This window comes from Scyliorhinus torazame, chromosome 4 (genome assembly GCF_047496885.1).
Source record: "Scyliorhinus torazame isolate Kashiwa2021f chromosome 4, sScyTor2.1, whole genome shotgun sequence".
Classification (NCBI taxonomy): domain Eukaryota; kingdom Metazoa; phylum Chordata; class Chondrichthyes; order Carcharhiniformes; family Scyliorhinidae; genus Scyliorhinus; species Scyliorhinus torazame.
In genome coordinates this window covers 322,933,459-322,951,146 of record NC_092710.1, presented here as the reverse complement: position 1 = coordinate 322,951,146, position 17,688 = coordinate 322,933,459, and positions in this window count along the sequence as shown.

The following is a 17,688-nucleotide window of genomic DNA, read 5'->3' as shown; positions in this document are numbered from 1 at the left end:
CCCCAGCGTGAATCGTGCCGCCCGCCTCGGAGAATGGCGAGGATCGGTGCGACGCAATGGGCCCCGGGGCTGCCTAAATTCTCCGGCCCGCGATGGGCCGAGAGGCCGCCCGTTTTAGGTCCGTCCCGCCGGCGTAAATTAAGGTAGGTACTTGCCGGCGGGACCCGGCTCCGCGGGCGGCCTCCGGGGTCCTCGGGCGGGTGCGGGGGAATCTGGCCCAGGGAGGTGCCCCCACGGTCCACGGGCGGGCCTGTGCCGTGGGGACACTCTATTCCTCGGCGCCGGCTGGTGTAGCAGTCCACGTTGGCCGGCGCAAAGATGAACCCTCCCCTGTGCATGCGCTGGGATGACGCCAGCACATGCTGGCGCTCCCGCGCATGCGCCCACTCGCGCCGGCCGGCGGAGGCCCTTCGGCGCCGGTTGGCGTGGCGGCAAGCACGTCCGCGCTGTCCGTCGCGGCGCAAACCACTCCGGCGCCGGCTTAGCTCCTGAAGGTGCGGAGGATTCCGCCTTCGGGGCGGCCCGACGCCGGACTGGTTCACGCCAGTCTTTCCCACCGGAGTTGCCTACCCTGCTGGTTTTCGAAGAATCCTGCCCATTGTATTATATGTATATGGAGCAGTAATGGTTAAAAACCTAAGTTGGTGTGTGTATATATCTGCTGCAGTAAGATTTTTTTTAAAAAAAATCATGGTTTAAAAGGCACTGTGGCTACACAAGGAGTAATTAAGACATTGTAAAAATCTGATCATCCTTATTTCAAATCCTGTTTTTGTTGAAAAGGTCAAGCCGAATGGATTTTGTTACAATTTCGGGGAGTAGATAATTAGAGACATTCGGTGAAATTCTCTGTTTGGGAGACGAGGGACCAGATTCTCCCATTCTTTAAGTGCGGAGGATCCGTTGTGGTTTACGTGGAAAGAATTGGCACCATCCCCTCACCAATGCTGCGACCAGTGAGGAGCTAGCAGCCGCACCATGTAAAACTCCCGGCCACCACAAAATAATGGCCGGGGCCCTGGCCGCGCATGGGCATGGCGACGATCTGCTTCGGTCGCACCGTACAACATGGCGCCGGACGTGCGCCGACCTGACCTACCAGATAGTGCCCCCATGGACACCCCCTGGCCACCCCCTACCAGTTGCCCCAGCCCTCATGCAAGCCCCCCCACCGGTCAGCAGCATGGCTCCTGCCTGACTGAAGCGGCGCTGGACACAGTCTGCAACTGCCACGCCGGGTTCCCGCCCGGCTGGGAGCACATGTCCCCCCGTGCCATTGTGAACTCGGCCCATCGGGGTGGAGCATTGGGGGAGGGCCTTCAGGTGACACGCTGAGGCTTTCCTAACGGCTTACGGCACGCACCGTGATGACACCATTTTTGAGAGGGCGGATCATGTGAAGCCTATGTCAAACAGGCGCAACCCCCGATTTTGTCGTTAAAGGGGATTCTCCGCCCGATCAGCGATTACGAAATCGGTGTCGGGGAATGGAGAATCCTGCCCTATGTTCTCCTGATGGAGCGGAAGTGCACCTAATACATGCATGGCGACGATTGTGAGGGATTCCCATTATCGGTCTGCCATTTTGAGAAGGCCTGATAACGAGGTCCCGTGGCTGCCCATCCCCGCAGCGCAATTTAGACCCCCGAAGGAGACCCCTAAATATAGATACCCCTGACAGGAAGCCCGCAGAAGAGAGGCCCCTGTCTCAAAGCTAGAGGGCAGTCCAGACAGAGGCAGTGAAAAACAAATGCTGCTTTAACACAATACACCTACTTGCTCAGGCACATGAAGCAGCACCTGTCAATTCCTGGGAAGAGGAAACCAGTCAGCTGGGTTTAAACTCCCTCAGATCTTTGATCTGCATGATATTCATTCATTTCTCTGTGATACTGATTTTACTAGGCTGGGATTGACAGCTTCCGCACACACAGCTGTCAACATTGTGCCATTCATCTCCCTTCACAGTTGAGTAACTCTAAAGCGATCTAACCGCAATGTTTATCATCATTAAGCTTTGAGAGACCCGATATAATGAGGCCCATGTTGCCACCTGTGCTGTCATTGAGTGGTGCCTCGGACTGCTCCAAATGTGGTTCCAATGTCTGGACCGCTCTGGTGGTGCCCGCCAATACACTCCGGGGAGGGTCTCCCGCTTTGTGTTGGTCTGCTGTGCCCTCCACAACCTGACCTCATATTCAGGAACGAAGGCTTCTTCAGTAGGTCCTTTGTCGTGCAAGTTGCCCCCATTGGATGGGTCTAACCTCCTCATTCTCTGGCCTTGCTAGGGCTTCCCTGGAGATGGACTCAGGCCAGGCCTCATCTGAAGCTGTGCTAAGCAGTACCGGGTCCTTCTCCCCTTCACTGCCAAGAAGGCATTGAGCGCAGACTTCATTAGTCAAGCCTCGTTCTCCCTCGGGACTGATTGAACCAACAAATTAATGAATATTGGGCAAATATAGTAGATCGTCCATTCGCAAGTTGAAACCAACTCTCATGGCCAATTATTGAATCTGCAGTACTAGCTTTTCACTGACACCGCATTATAGCTGGGGCGCAAACTCACGCATCAAGGTCGTCACAATGTCAACACTGGTATCCCAATCCCACAGAGGTCAGAAGCCGTTTGGATACATTCATGAAATGTGCCATCTTACTGAAGGCATTCTTGCAATCTCTGATTGAGAATGCTGCTTTCTTGCAGTCGTTGGATGCTCTTTCCATGTCAATTGGTTTTGATTTTAAACTGTGCAATGATTTTGGGGGTTCAAGGTAGTGGTGATGTGTTTTTACTTTCAGCCCAGTTTTCAAGCTCCTCCTATCCATGTGCAGCTCCCTCCAATTTTCCTGGAACCTCATAATGTGCAAAAACCCCATAAAGGTAGATCTCCCTCCTGTTATTCTCCCAATAACCCTGGATTCTATTGTCATTATCATTGACATTCCAGGCCTCCCTCCTGACCCAATCACCATTGATGTCCCCATGCCCCATGTAGACCTCACCCCTCCCCATCTTGAGGCATGTGCCCGGGTACAGACAACGGTGAACCACTCCCACTGCCAAAAGGCCATAAGACCATAGACTATAAGACATTGAAGCAGAATTAGGACACTCGGCCCTTCGAGTCTGCTCCACCATTCAATCATGGCTGATATTTTTCTCATTCCCATTCTCCTGCCTTCTCCCTGATCCCCTTATTAATCAAGAACCTATCTATCTCTGTCTTAAGGACACAGTGATTTGGCCTCCACAGCCTTCTGCAGCAAAGAGTTCCATAGATTCACCACCCTCTGGCTGAAGAAATTCCTCCTCATCTCTGTTTTAAAGGATTGTCCCTTTAGTCTGAGATTGTGTTCTCTGTTTCTAGTTTTTCCTACAAGTGGAAACATCCTCACTACGTCCATTCTATCCAGGCCTTGCAGTATCCTGTAAGTTTCAATAAGATCCCCCCTAATCCTTCTAAACTCCAATGAGTACAGACCCAGAGTCCTCAACCGTTCCTCATACAACAAGCTCTTAATTCCAGGGATCATTCTTGTGAGCCTCCCCTGGACCCTTTCCAAGGCCAGCACATCCTTCTTTCGATGCGGGGCCCAAAACTGCTCACAATACTCCAAATGGGATCTGACCAAAGCCTTATATAGCCTCAGAAGTGCATCCTGCTCTTATATTCTAGCCCTCTCGACATGAATGCTAACATTGCATTTGCCTTCCTAACTGCCGACTGAAACTGCACTAACTGCACTTAACCTTAAGAGAACCGTGAACAAGGACTCCCAAATCCCTTTGTGCTTCTGATTTCCTATGATGTGGAGATGCTGGTGTTGGACTGGGGTGGGCACAGTAAGAAGTCTTACAACACTAAGTTAAAGTCCAACAGGTTTATTTGGAATCACTAGCTCTCGGAGCGTACCTCCTTCATCAGGTGAGTGAAGAGGTAGGTTACACAAACACAGCATATAACGACAAAGCCAATGATGCAAGATGATACTTTGAATGTGAATCTTTGCAGGTAATTACGTCTTTACAGGTCCAGACGGAGCGACTGGAGAGAGGCATAATCACAGGTTAAAGAGGTGTGAATTGTCTCAAGCCAGGACAGTTGGTAGGATTTCGCAAGCCCAGGTCAGATTGTGGGGGAGAAATGTAATACAACATGAATCCAAGGTCCATTTGAGGCCATACTCGCGTGCGGAACTTTGCTGTCAGTTTCTGATCCGCGTTTCTGCATTGTCGTGCGTCCTGATTTCCTAAGCTTTTTCCCATTTAGAAAATAGTCTATGCCTCCATTCCTCCTTCCAAAGTGCATAACCGTACTCTTTTCTACATTGTATTCCATCTGCCACTTCTTTGCCCACTCTCCTAGTTTGTCCAAGTCCTTCTGCAGCCCCCCTGTTTCTTCAATACTATCTGTCCCTCTACAAATCTTTATATCATCTGCAAACTTAGCAACAGTGCCTTCAGTTCCTTCTTCCAGATCATTAATGTATATTGTGAAAGGTTGTGGTCCCAGCACCGACCCCTGAGGCACACCACTAGTCACCGGCTGCCATCCTGAAAAAAAAACCTTTATCCCCACTCTTTGCCTTCTGCCAGTCCGCCAATCCTCTATCCATGCCAGGATCTTACCCTTAGCACCATGGGCTCTTATCTTATTTAAGTCTCCTGTGCGGCACCTTGTCAAAGGCCTCCTGGAAATCTAAATAAATCACGTCCACTGGTTCTCCTTTGTCTAACATCCTTGTTACCTCCTCAAAGAATTCTAACAGATTTGTCAGACATGACCTCCCTTTAACGAAGCCGTGCTGACTCAGTCCTATTTTATCATGGACTTCCAAGTACTCCGCGATCTCATCTTTAATAATGGACTCTAAAATCTTACCAATGACCGACATCAGGCTAACCGGTCTATAATTTCCCCTCAAGGGAAGCTTCAAACACCCGGCGATGAATGTAGGAATTACAGATATGCATTTGGTGCAGTAAGTGTTAAAAGCCTAGAATAGTATGTGACTGCTGCTTTAAAAATCCTAGTTCAAAGACAGCTATGCTTTTTGGAGCCAGAGGTGCAATTAAAGCATTGTAAAAGTTTGGGCTGACAGACTTTTATTTATATTAAGAGAGTTTGCTGCAGAGTAGTGAACTAGAAACATTGTGTTCAGTTTAGTAAGATTATGTACTTAATGGGAGCAGCCAGCGGTCGAAGCAGCTGGAAGGTGAACCGAGAAGCATTCTGTACAGATACAGCCAGAAATTTTACATTATTCATGGATACTAGTCCAGCGACAATACCACTATGCCACTGCATCAGAGGAGGCACTGACATAATGGTATTGTCGGTGGATTAGTAATCCAGAGACCCAAAGTCATGCTCCGGAGACATGGGTTCAAATCACGCTGTGGCAGGTGCTGAAATTTGAATTCAATAAAAAAATCTGGAATTAAAAGCCTAAAGGTGACCATGAACCCATTGTCAATTGTCGCAAAAACCCACCTGATTCACTCATGTCCTTTAGGGAAGGCAATCTGTCATCCTTGCCTGGTCTGGCCTACACGTGACTCCAGATCCACAGCAATGGGTAAATACCCTCAGGGATGGGCAATAAATGCTGACCCATCCCTCAATGCCCACATCCTGCGAACAAAAATAAAATATTCTGACAGGGAGTCAGGTCTCTTGAAGTCTTAAAAGATTCCTCTTTCTCAAAGTGGAGTATCCAAGCCATCTCTGTACAGCAAGTATTCCTGAGTGCTAACTGTATTTAAAAGTGGATTGGGATCTGAGATGGTCCTGGTGTTTGAGTGGAAGTAAAGATAGCAGTTAAGGGTTATTGTGTCACTGTATTGATTTGCATTGTATAAGGGGTAATTATAAGCTAATTTCTGGTGTGATGGTAAATATATTATAATACTGTGTTATAAAAAAGTTTGTTTTAATATTCCATACCCCTATTTTTCATGAAGTCACTCCTGGAGTGCGGTATCGTTCCCTCACAGTCTTACAAAATTAAAATAAAATCTTGGGGTTTCTGTCCAGTAGCCTAGCTATTGTTGGGGTCTGGTCTGGGATCGTAATATCCCCTCTTTATTACATTTTCCCCATTTATCATCTGCAGATGCTTCCTGACCATCTATTCTGCAGCCATGTACTGAGCTAGACAACCCCATCGCCACCGAATGTAAGGCCATGTGCACTCCATGTACACCAAGCTGCGCCCTATCCCAATTGAGTACACAAGCCTAACCCTTCCCTGAAGTGGGACTACAATGTACCTGCCATGCATAGCTTGCAAAGCCCCAGGGCTGTCTTTAATCTCTCACTCCGACCTCATGGCCCCAGAGCAGGGATCTCTGATGGTCTTTCACTGAGCTCTCCCATTCTTCATAACTGATCACAATGCAGTTTGCCTTCCAACCCCTCTCTCCATGAGTCCCTGTACAACCCAGCTCTCATGTGCCTCACTAGCGCTGCGCCCCTGCCCCTCCCCTTATATTCAAGAGTGCATCCCCTCCCATTCATTCAGTTTGATTCTTGTCCACCCTCTTCCGTGCCTGCGTTCTGGTCTGTCATGTCAGGCTTCAGCTTTCCACCAGAGGCCTCCCCTCTGCCTGCCATCATTCCTCCATTTGCCAACCCACCATACTGCACTGTCTCCCATGTGTCTCCCATTCTTCCACCCTCCCCACCCCACCATACCCCATTGTCCCACATGTCTCTGACATGAAAACAGCTGCCGGATTTCCATCTGGTATAGCACATAATTGGAAGCAGATTCTGGTGATTAGCTTAATGAGTATGCATGACATGGTCATACATGTAAACAGGGCTCCCAACATGGATCAGCAGGAATCACGACCCGCCGTCAGCTCACCATGAAAGTGGTAAGGGGAAAACACCGAATTGATTTCTTGCCGGCAATTTTTGGTCCTCTCTGAATTTTCTCCTCCGCGTCGTCCTCCTGCCAAATATAATGTCACTTGTTTCAACTGTCAACGTACAGGCCACTACGCTAGGGATTGCCCAGCACCCCGACGACAAGGTAGATTTCAACCCCGTCGGCAGACACCCTTTACTACCTCTAACCCCGACTGACTAGCCAGATCAAACTTTCCGGTCCTCTCAGCGGACCACTCTGACGAGCCCACCGCTACGATTTACATAGAGGGCGTGCCTATCTGCTTCCTGATTGACACCGGCGCGACTCATTCTACGCTAGACTGGACATTAATTCAAAACATTGCTCTCCCCTTTCTGATAAGTCTGTGGAACTTGCTGGTTTCATGGGAGAAGGTGCTGTTTATCCGCTTACGAAGCCGCTCTCTGTTCAATTTGAGGACCGGGAATGTTGCATCCCTTTCACAGTTACCCGTGTCCTCGGTGTCAACCTGGCCGGACGTGACTTGCTGTGTCCCTTGCAGGTGGAAATTGTTTGCCTTGATAAGGGCATTACTATATCAGCTTTCCTGCAGGCCCAGCTTCGAAATTTTCCCCTTTTCACTACTCCACAGTGGTGGTCGGTTGATTTTGATCCCTCACACTTTTCACCTCCCTTAGATATTCCCGATCCACATGTCACTCTTTGCTACGATCATACAGGATGCTCGCCTGATTTGGAGAGCATTTACCAAGACGCCCTCGGTTCTCTACAATCCGTTTCCTTTGTTGGTCTCGCTAAGGGAAAAGAAGGGTCTGCCTTTCTTGTCAATTTACCCCATGGCCTCTGCCGTCAGTCGGGACTTACGTCACCCCACGTGACCCTTTCTGTGAACGAAGGCTACAGTGCCAAGTCCTTGGGATTTCTGGCAGTTGCACTACGAGGACAAGCTGATCCTTTCTTTAATGGAAGTCAAATCCTACCCGCAGGCACGTTAGAATATTTTCAACGCCCATTTGTCCTCATTGGCACACTGCACCACCATCGTTCAGTCCAATCAACGACTTCTGAACTACCCGCAGATTTATGGGCGGCCTCCAAACACGAAGTTGGTCTCACTAATGTCCCTCCCGTTGTTATTAAAGTTAAACCTAACACGCCCTTGCCCTCGATTTCACAGTACCCTTTGCGCCCCGAGGCTGAAGAAGGAGTCTCGGTCATGATGCAATCGTTCCTTCAACAGGGAATTGTGGTACCATGCCAATCGCCCTGTAACACCCCGATTCTTCCAGTTCCTAAGATAGGAAGACCATCCGAATGGCGTTTGGTCCAAGGCCTCCGAGGTATTAATCAGATAGTGTAACCCTTACATCCTATTGTCCCAAACCCGGCGACAATCCTTAGTAATGTCCCACCGGAAGCGACTGTTTTCACCCTTGTTGATTTACAACATGCCTTTTTTGCGATACCCCTCGCCCCTGAATCACAGTATTTGTTTGACTTTACATTTAGGGGCGACCAATACACTTGGACTAGGCACCCACAGGGCTTCATTCATTCTCCAACCCTTTTCTCACAAGCATTGCACTTCCAGTTAGCGACATTATCAACTCCTGGTGGCTCCACCATCATCCAATATGTTGATGACTTACTCCTTGCCAGCCCTGACTTCAACGCTAACCAGCGTGACACCGTTTACCTGCTCATCCGTCTCCATTCATGGGGATATGTGATCCCGCCCACTAAAGTTCATAAAGGCCAACGGCAGGTCAAATGTTTGGGTGTCCTAATAAGTGCTACATTCGCTCCCTTACTCAGGAACGCATTACTCCTATACTGCAGACTCCATTTCCTACATCGCCCAAGCAGGTGCGAGCCTGTTTAGGATTGGTGAACTTTTGCAGCCAATGGATTCCGAATGTCCATACTAAAAATGCTCCTCTTAAGTTTGAACTTCCTGATTCAGCAAAACTATCTTTTGTTACTCTCAAAAACGCCCTGGCTACAGCCCCAGTGCTAGGACGACCTATGTATGACAGAGCCTTTCAGTTGTACGTTAATGTTCTTGATGAATGTGCCACTGGTGTTCTAACACAAGAACACGGTGACCGGCGTCGCCTGGTCACCTACTATTCTTACGAAATTGGATCCTGTCGCTTGCGGTCTATCTCCCTGCACCCAAATTCTTACGGCTGTCCATTTGTTAGCACAGGCAGCCTCTAATCTGACCCTTCACCAGCCAGGACAAGTGCATACCTCGCACTCTATTGTGGCTCTCCTAACGTCTCAGCAAACCCAGCATCTGACTCAAGCCTGCTTGAGCCGCTATGAGGTTTCACTATTGCAAAACCCCTACCTCTCTTTTCATTACCGTTCTACCTTAAACCCAGGAGGGAATGTGAGCGGTAACCAAATTCAGGAGGGTCCGTGCAATCTGGGCGATAGTAACATGAATCTGTCTGAGAGTTCTGACCTTTAGGAACTCTTCTTTGAGAGGGACGTTGGATGAATTCGGATTTAATTTTGGGCGAAGTGTCTTTGTAACAGGTCTCACGGTTGCGGCCATTGCTCCAATAATAAGACACAGCACGTTTCATTTGAGGTTTAGAATTGTCAGACCAGCCCATGATATTAGTTTTAATTCTGGATGCTACGCGGTCAGGCAAAACCTGCATTAATAGTGCATTAAATTGGGGAGACTGTGTGCCTGCATTGAAAGCAATGTCCCCGGAGTACAGAGTGTACACGCCACAAAAGCGGTCAAAAAATTCTGGACCATCTTCCTTAGAAATGGGGGTACGTTTAAGGAGTTTGGCGATGTCAACGGGTTTACGGAGAGCCCGTTTTAGTGCAGGGAACATTAAAGTACGCTGATCGTCCTCCGTTTGGTGTGCGGCGCTGAAGGCCGTCCACGTGTCCCCATGAAGTCCTAATTCATTTTTCCATCTTTCCCCTAATTCTGGGGGAAGGGATGAATAAATCAGAGAATATTGATCACGTGCGGTAGCAACGTACATGGTCGCAGTTCTCCTCAAAAACTCAGTGAACCCCTCTGGGTCCTCTTTGCAGGAGGGACATTGGGCCATGATCAAACATAGCTCATGGGGTTTAAAAGCCTTCCAATACCTATTTATAAATGTCATATCTTTATGCCGAAAAATTGAACGTAAGCAAGTGTTGGGTTTGTACCCACATCCCCGTCCATTCGAGGGAAGGAATACCTCTCCAATCCCTCCCCTTTCATATCGCAGAGACGGTTGAATGGACTTTACGACAAAATCAAACAGGGAGCAGGGGAGATAGGGCGGATATGGAAATATGGAGATCTGCTGGCTATGACATGACTAAATTTTCAGCTTCGTATCAACCTACCTATAATCATGCCTTGACTCCACCCTCCCTCACTGTCCACTCGTATAATGTTCAAGGTTCCATGTGTTTTAATAAATCAGGGAAAGGAAAGTTAATGGGGCAAAGTAGGTGCAACCTTACAGTTGACTGGCAAGGACCGGTACCAGGCATATCCAACAAGGGCATGTTTAACTGTGATTGGTCCAAGGTATGGAATATAACCTCTAACATTTCATGGGGACAGACATCCCCAATCCCCTGGATGACATCAGCTGATGATTTTACGGCCTATAATGGAACCTATTTCATATGCGACACTAAAGCATATCCATGGCTCCCCATTGATTGGACAGGATCCTGCTTTTTGGGATATGTTGTACCTCAAATGCGTCACCTACCCACCCTTAAGCACTCCCCCTCGCGAGCAAAAAGGACTATTTCTAAAATGGAACAGTTTTTTATGATGGCCTTTCCCTTGTACGGAACGGGCAAGGCATCCGACGAACTGATCCACATGGCCACAGCATGGGAAGACTGGTCTCGTTTAGGTCGTTTTTTTACAACCGAGTGACCATTAAGGCTAAATAGTCCAGAGAGTCCAAAAATTATAATGAAGATCTTCATCCTGTGTTCTCGTCTGGGTTGGAGACTATCTTCTTGTAATCGGATAGATGTATCCAACTTGAACGTCCTTCAAGTTTGACGGAAGTCGGTGGAGTCAGCAGTACGAGGAAGGGTCCGCTCCAGCGTTGTCCTAGTTTCTTTCTGTCCCAGTTTTTACCAACACGTGGTCTCCGGATTTGATCACTGGATATCGAGGGACGGCTGTCCCTGCCGTTACTGGGAGATGTGCCTGTTTTACCTGTGAGTGAAGAAACTTCAGAGAAAGTGTTAATTGCTTCAAATAGTTATGCATTTGTTCCTCATCACATTGAGGTCTACTCCCTCTAGGGGTTTTTCATGGGCATCCCAGGGAGTCCTCATTGGCCGACCATAGACTATCTCTGAAGCTGACAGTCCGGTCCACGAATGGGGAGTCACTCGCATGTGAAACAGTGCCAAGGGTAATACTTTTAGCCAATTTAACCCAGTTTCTTCAGTTAATTTAGATAATTTTTCTTTTAAAGTCCCATTGGCTCTTTCCACAATTCCTGCAGCCTGCGGGTGATAGGCGCAGTGCAGTTGCTGTTTAATTACGAGTGCTTCACACAATTCAGTATTGATCCGAGCTACAAAATGTGGTCCGTTGTCTGAGCTCACCATTTTGGGTAACCCAAAACGAGGAATGACTTCCGTTAACAACAACTTCACCACTGTATGTGCCGTACAATTAGTGGTGGGGAAGGCTTCAATCCATTTACTAAACACATCGATTATTACTGAACAATATTTATAGCACTGTGCTTTTGGCAATTCAATAATATCAAGCTGTATACAGGCAAAAGGGCCATCTGGCAAGGGAGTGGTTCCTGGAGGGCATTTAATGCCTTTACCCTTATTATGTTTCATGCAAATGACGCATCGATCCAGCCGCGTTTGCGCTGCTGTATTCAAATCTGGGTGCCACCAGGTTTTCAGGAGTAGCTGTACCATTCCCTCCTTGCCAAGATGGGTACAAGAATGCAAATAATCAATAAGTACCGGCAATAAAGAATTTGGAATGCAAACTTGACCAACGGGAGTAAGCCAGAGGTCTCGTGTCAAGGAGTGTGAATACCCCATTGACTTCCATATGTGCACTCGGAATCAGAGGCGTCCCTCTGTAAATTTTGAACTTCAGTTATGTCTGGTATGCCCTTCGTTCCTAATGCAGGTACCTGGTTTAGAGCCTGATTAGCCCCACTGGGGACAATCAGAGAGGCTGATATAACTGCAGCCTTAGCAGCCGAATCAGCACGGGCATTTCCTAATTGAACAGGACTGTCCCCCTTTGTGTGCGCAGCACATTTAATAATTGCCAATTGATGGGGAAGCTGAATAGCATCGAGGAGATTTTTAACCCAAAGAGCATTTTGAATGGGAGCTCCCGCAGAGGTGAGAAAGCCTCGCTGTTGCCAGAGGCGACCGAAATCGAGGGTTACGCCAAAGGCATACCCAGAATCGGTGTAAACATTAGTACTTTTATCTGTGGCCAAAATACATGCCCGAGTAAGGGCGAATAGCTCGGCTTTTTGTGCGGAGACAGGGGTCTGGAAGGCTGCTGCTTCCTGCACGTCAGTGTCGGTTACCACGGCATATCCCCACTGTGGGATGCCAGTGAGAGAAATGGAGGGACTGCCATCAACATAAAAAATTAGATCTGGATTATCAATAGGCCGGTCCGTTAAATCCGGGCGAGGAGTGGTAAGGAAGTGATTCCGAAGCAAACAATCGTGTGGCGGGTCCGCAAGGTTATCGGGGGGCTGTTCGAGAAACACAGCATTGGAACAACTGGCGAACGTAACGGCAGCAGAAGCCAGGGAAACTGGACAGGCACTGGCTGAGGTCTCAGCTGTCCCGACCGTGGCATTACAAAATCGACTGGCTTTGGATTATCTGTTAGCCTCGCAGGGAGGAACGTGTGCTATCATAGGTCAGGAGTGCTGAACTTATATTCCAGTTGGTTCTGAAAATATCACTAACCTGGCCGACCATATTAAAAGACAGGCTGCTCAAATTCAAGAGATTGGCAGTGAATTTCATGACTATAACCCGCCGGGTTGGCTAGGATGTTTGGGTCACGGATTATTTGATTGGAACTTTAAGGCCTTCATTCTACTACTCCTAATTCTACTTGGGATAGGATTGCTTGGTTGCTTGTGTAAATGCATTTTCAATGGATATACCTATTTAACTAGTTGTCATGATATGACAAAAGGAGGGAATGTGATATGGTACGAATTAAGTGATGGCATGATGGGTAAACTGGTCAATGGGAAGACTGGTCAAAAGGTTTGATACAATATAAGAAAGACTGAAACTATTCATTCCAGCTCACACGCTCCTTACCCTTCACTCCACACACAGAGGATTTCGCCAGCGCTCCTGCGCGTCGTCCTCCTGCCAAATATAATGTCACTTGCTTCAACTGTCAACGTACAGGCCACTACGCTAGGGATTGTCCGGCACCCCGACGACAAGGTAGATTTCAACCCCGTCGGCAGACACCCTTTACTACCTCTAACCCCTACTGACTAGCCAGATCAAACTTTCCGGTCCTCTCAGCGGACCACTCTGACGAGCCCACCGCTACGATTTACATAGAGGGCGTGCCTATCCCCTTCCTGATTGACACCGCCGCGACTCATTCTACGCTAGACTGGACATTAATTCAGAAACATGGCTTTCCCCTTTCTGATAAGCATGCGGACAATGCAGGGATGTGCAAAATTATTCAGTTTGGTCGTAAGAATAAAAAATCATGTGAGAAAGTCGTTAAGTGTTGATGTTGAACGAGGCCTGGCTGTGCTTATACGGGAACGCAGAAAGTTAGAGTGCAGGTGCAGCAAGCAATTAGGACGGCAAATGGCCTTTTGGCTTTTATTTCGAGGGGATTGGAGAACAGGAATAAAAATGGCTTGCTCCAGCTGCACAGATTTTGATGAAACCATGGGCTGGATTCTCCGTTGGCGGGATTCTCCGTTGCGCCGGCAGCGCTCCCACGCCCGGGGATTTTCCAACGGCATGGGGCTGTCCACAATGGGAAACCACATTGGCCCGCTGGCGGGACGGAGAATCCCGCCTCTGGAATACTCTGTGCAGTTTTGATCTCCACATTTAAGAAAGGATTGGAGGCAGAACAGTCTAGGTTCACTAAATTGATCCCTGTTATGAGGGAATTGTCCTATGATGAGAGGCTGAGTAAATTGGGCTTGTACAGTCTGGAGTTTAGAAGAATGAGAGGTATAGCCATCCAGGGAACATGAAGATGAAGGTTTAACTCATGTAATTTTAAATTCAAAAATAAAGCCACACCTGTGGAATACAACAATGTCCCAGCCCAGAGCTAACAGGGACTCCCAGTCCGGGTTTGGGACGGTAATTAAAGGGCTCAATAGCGTGTCCCCGGTGGGGGGGGGGGCTCTGCTCGTTACCATGGCAACTCGTACTTGGAGATCCATGAATGATCCCTCGTGGTCGTCATGAGGTTAATCACATTGTTATTTCCCCAATCCAGATCCTCCCCCTCACTCCTGCAAACAATGAGGCCTCCTTTGCCTCTTCCCATATGGCCGTGAGTGCACCTTTAGTGACGTCGGATCTGGGGGCGTGAAGCAGACAGCAGGGGAATGCCACTTCCGAGCTGAGTGTTGAAGGGCCACTGATGGGGGTTCTACCCCAATGTAAATTTCCAGCTGCAGGTTTGTCACCTCAGTCTCCATTTCGGGGCCCGAATCTGCGTTGACTCTTGGGTGTGCCAGGGTATTAGTCCCCTGCCTGGAGGTAGGTCCAAGGACATTGAGGGAATCATACCGCCTGGAGTATTTCAGCAGTGGAGAGTTCACTGCTCCAAAGATGGTCCACATATTTTTTTGCGGTCCCCACCCTGGTCTTGACCGTGTATGACATGGGACCAGTCCCGGGATCCAAGGGGGCCCACCTCTGAAGATGTGAACGCAGACATTGGGCGGGCTTCTCCATCCCGCCGTACCCGTTTTCTGGTGCGGTGTGCCCCTGCCGGCAGTGGGATCTTCCGTCCCGCCAGCCGGTCAATGGGGTCTCCTATTGTGGGCACCCCCACGCCGTCGGGGAATCCGTGGGCGTGAGTGCGCTGCCGGCGAAGTGGAGGATCCCGCCAATGTGAATCCAGCCTGTCAATGACCAGGGGGCACAGATTTAAGATAAGGACAGAAGGTTTAGGGCAGATGAGAGGAAAAGTGTTTTTTACCTGGAGGGTAGTGGGAGTTTGGAACTCGCTGTCTGAAAGGGTGTTGCAGGCAGAGTCCCTCATAAAAATTAAGAAGTATTTAGATGTGCAGTTGCAATCTCAGGGTATACAAGAATGTGGGCCAAGTGCTGGAAAATGGGATTAGAATGGTTTGGTGGTTATTTTTTACCGGCGAAGACATGATGGACCAGAGGACCTTTTCTGTGCTGTATGATTCTATAACTCCGCGTCATGGGTCACCACCCCTTGAATCCTCAGGTGATCAACGTACTTTGTGATAGTCTTCCCGTGAACATCACCACATGCGACACCGGCCCCGACTGGGGCATGACTCATCCTTCTAACCAAGGTGAGCGGCAGCGAAATCTCGCACCAAAACCGGTCTCCCACCTGGGACGACCTGTCACCTCTTTGCTCTGACCGCTGACTCACCTGGGAGGCCTGACATACCTCCACCCTCCCCACCAAACACAAGATCCATTCTGGCTCTCAATTGACGGTCCATGACAGCTCAGTTGGTGTGGCCCCCTTGGTTGATTGAAGGGTTGAGCTGCACAACAACAAAAAATTAGTTAACCTCTGGTGAAGTGGTTTATCGGATTGCTTTTGCATGACATGATTGAAAGTTTGCATGGCCCACTCAGCCAGACCATTCGGTGTTGGGTAATAGGGCGCTGACCTCGTGTTTTGTCTGCCATTTTCTCTCATAAAATTGCTGGAAGTCACCGCCGAGGAACGGAGAGCCATTGTCCGAAACAATTGACTCAGGAAGCCCCTGGATGGCAAACACTTGGTGGAAGGCTTCCACCTTGGTTGCCGAGATAGTGATCCCCATCTCTAGAATTGATAGCCACTTGCAGTGGGCATCCACCATCACTAAAAACATCTTTCCCCAAGAATGGGCACGCATAATCAACGTGGACCCTGGTACCCGGGCAACCTGGCCATTCCCAGGGGTGAAGGGTGGCAGAAGGCAGCAAAGTTTGCTGCATTTGGCAAGGGCGGTACTGCTGTACTAGTTCTTCAAGGGCTTTGTCTATTCCTGGCCATCAAACGCAACTGTGCGTCAACACCATGTAACTCTTGAAGGAGGCCCCCCCCGGCCAGAGGCAGGAGGACTACCTGTGATCCCAACAGAATAACATCACCTTCACATGTCAACTTATCTCAGCTGTTCAGACTTCTCGTAACACCAGTCAGACTATATCATTCATTTGACCTTTGAAAGAACAGGGTTTGTTTGTGTCCAGCTGCAGATGTGGCCCACAGACATGGATGGAGTGTCTCTGACGTTTAGGGCTTAAATGATGTTCACTCTGCCCAGGATCCTGCTCCCGGGGCACAGCGTAAAATCCCCATTGGTTTGAATTTGCGCACTCCCGTGCAATTGGCCCTGAACTGTCATGTGGTCCGTGGAACCCGCCCCCTTACAGGGACCATGCGACCACACTTTTCTTCTCTAAGGATAGCACACCCAGCATCTGCAACCTCCCCACGTAACTGAAGTCTCTGGAATGATTCTCGTGAATCATTTTTGCACTCTGTGCCTTCACATCCTTCCTACAGCGTGGTGCCCCCAGGGGTGGACACAATCCCAGTGGAAGACAAACCAATGTTTTATAAAAGTTCACCATAGCTTCCTTGCTTTTGTACTCTATGCCTCTATTTATAAAGGTCAGGTTGTCTATCTTTTGAGTTTGGTGAGATGACCCATTATCATGGGGAAGTGTGGCAATTTCGTTGCTTTATATTATTGAATGAACATAATGCCGCTCAAAGTAAGTGAATTCAAATTTGGTTCATAATCATCCCATTATAGCACAAAGGAAGATGGTTGGGGTGGCTGGAGGTCAATCATTTCAGCTCCAGGACATCACTGCAGGAGTTCCTCAATGTAGTGTCCTAGGCCCAACCACCTTCATCAATGAGCTTCCTTCTATCATAAGGTCAGAAGTGGAAATGCTCGCTGATAACTGCACAATGTTCAGCACCATTCATGACTCCTCTTTTACTGAAGCAGTCCATGATAAAATGCAGCAAGACCTGGACAATACCTAGGCTTGGGCTGGCAAATGGCAAGTAATATCTGTGCCCTGCAAGTGCAAGATAATGACCATCTCCAATAAGAGGGAATCTAACCATTATTCCTTCACATCGCTAAATCCCCTATCAACCTGGAGGTTACCATTGACCAGAAACTGAATTGGATCAACATATAATTACTGTGGCTACAAGAGCATGTCAGAGGCTGGGAATCCTGTGGTGAATAATTCACCCCTAAAGCCTGTCCACCATCTACAAGGCACAAGTCAGAAATGTAATGCAATGCTCATCACGTGCCTGGATGAGTGCAGCTCCAACAACATTCAAGAAGCTCAACGCCATCTAGGACAAAGCGGCCCACTTCTTTGACACCCTATTCATTCCCTCCTCCACTGGTGTACAGTAGCAGCAGTATGTACCATCTACAAGGCGCACTGCAGAAACTCAGCAAGGCTCCTTAGACAGCACCTTCCAAACCCACAGCCACTACCAGCTAGGAGACCCAAGGCAGCAGATACATGGGAACCCCACCACCTCGAAGCCACTCACCA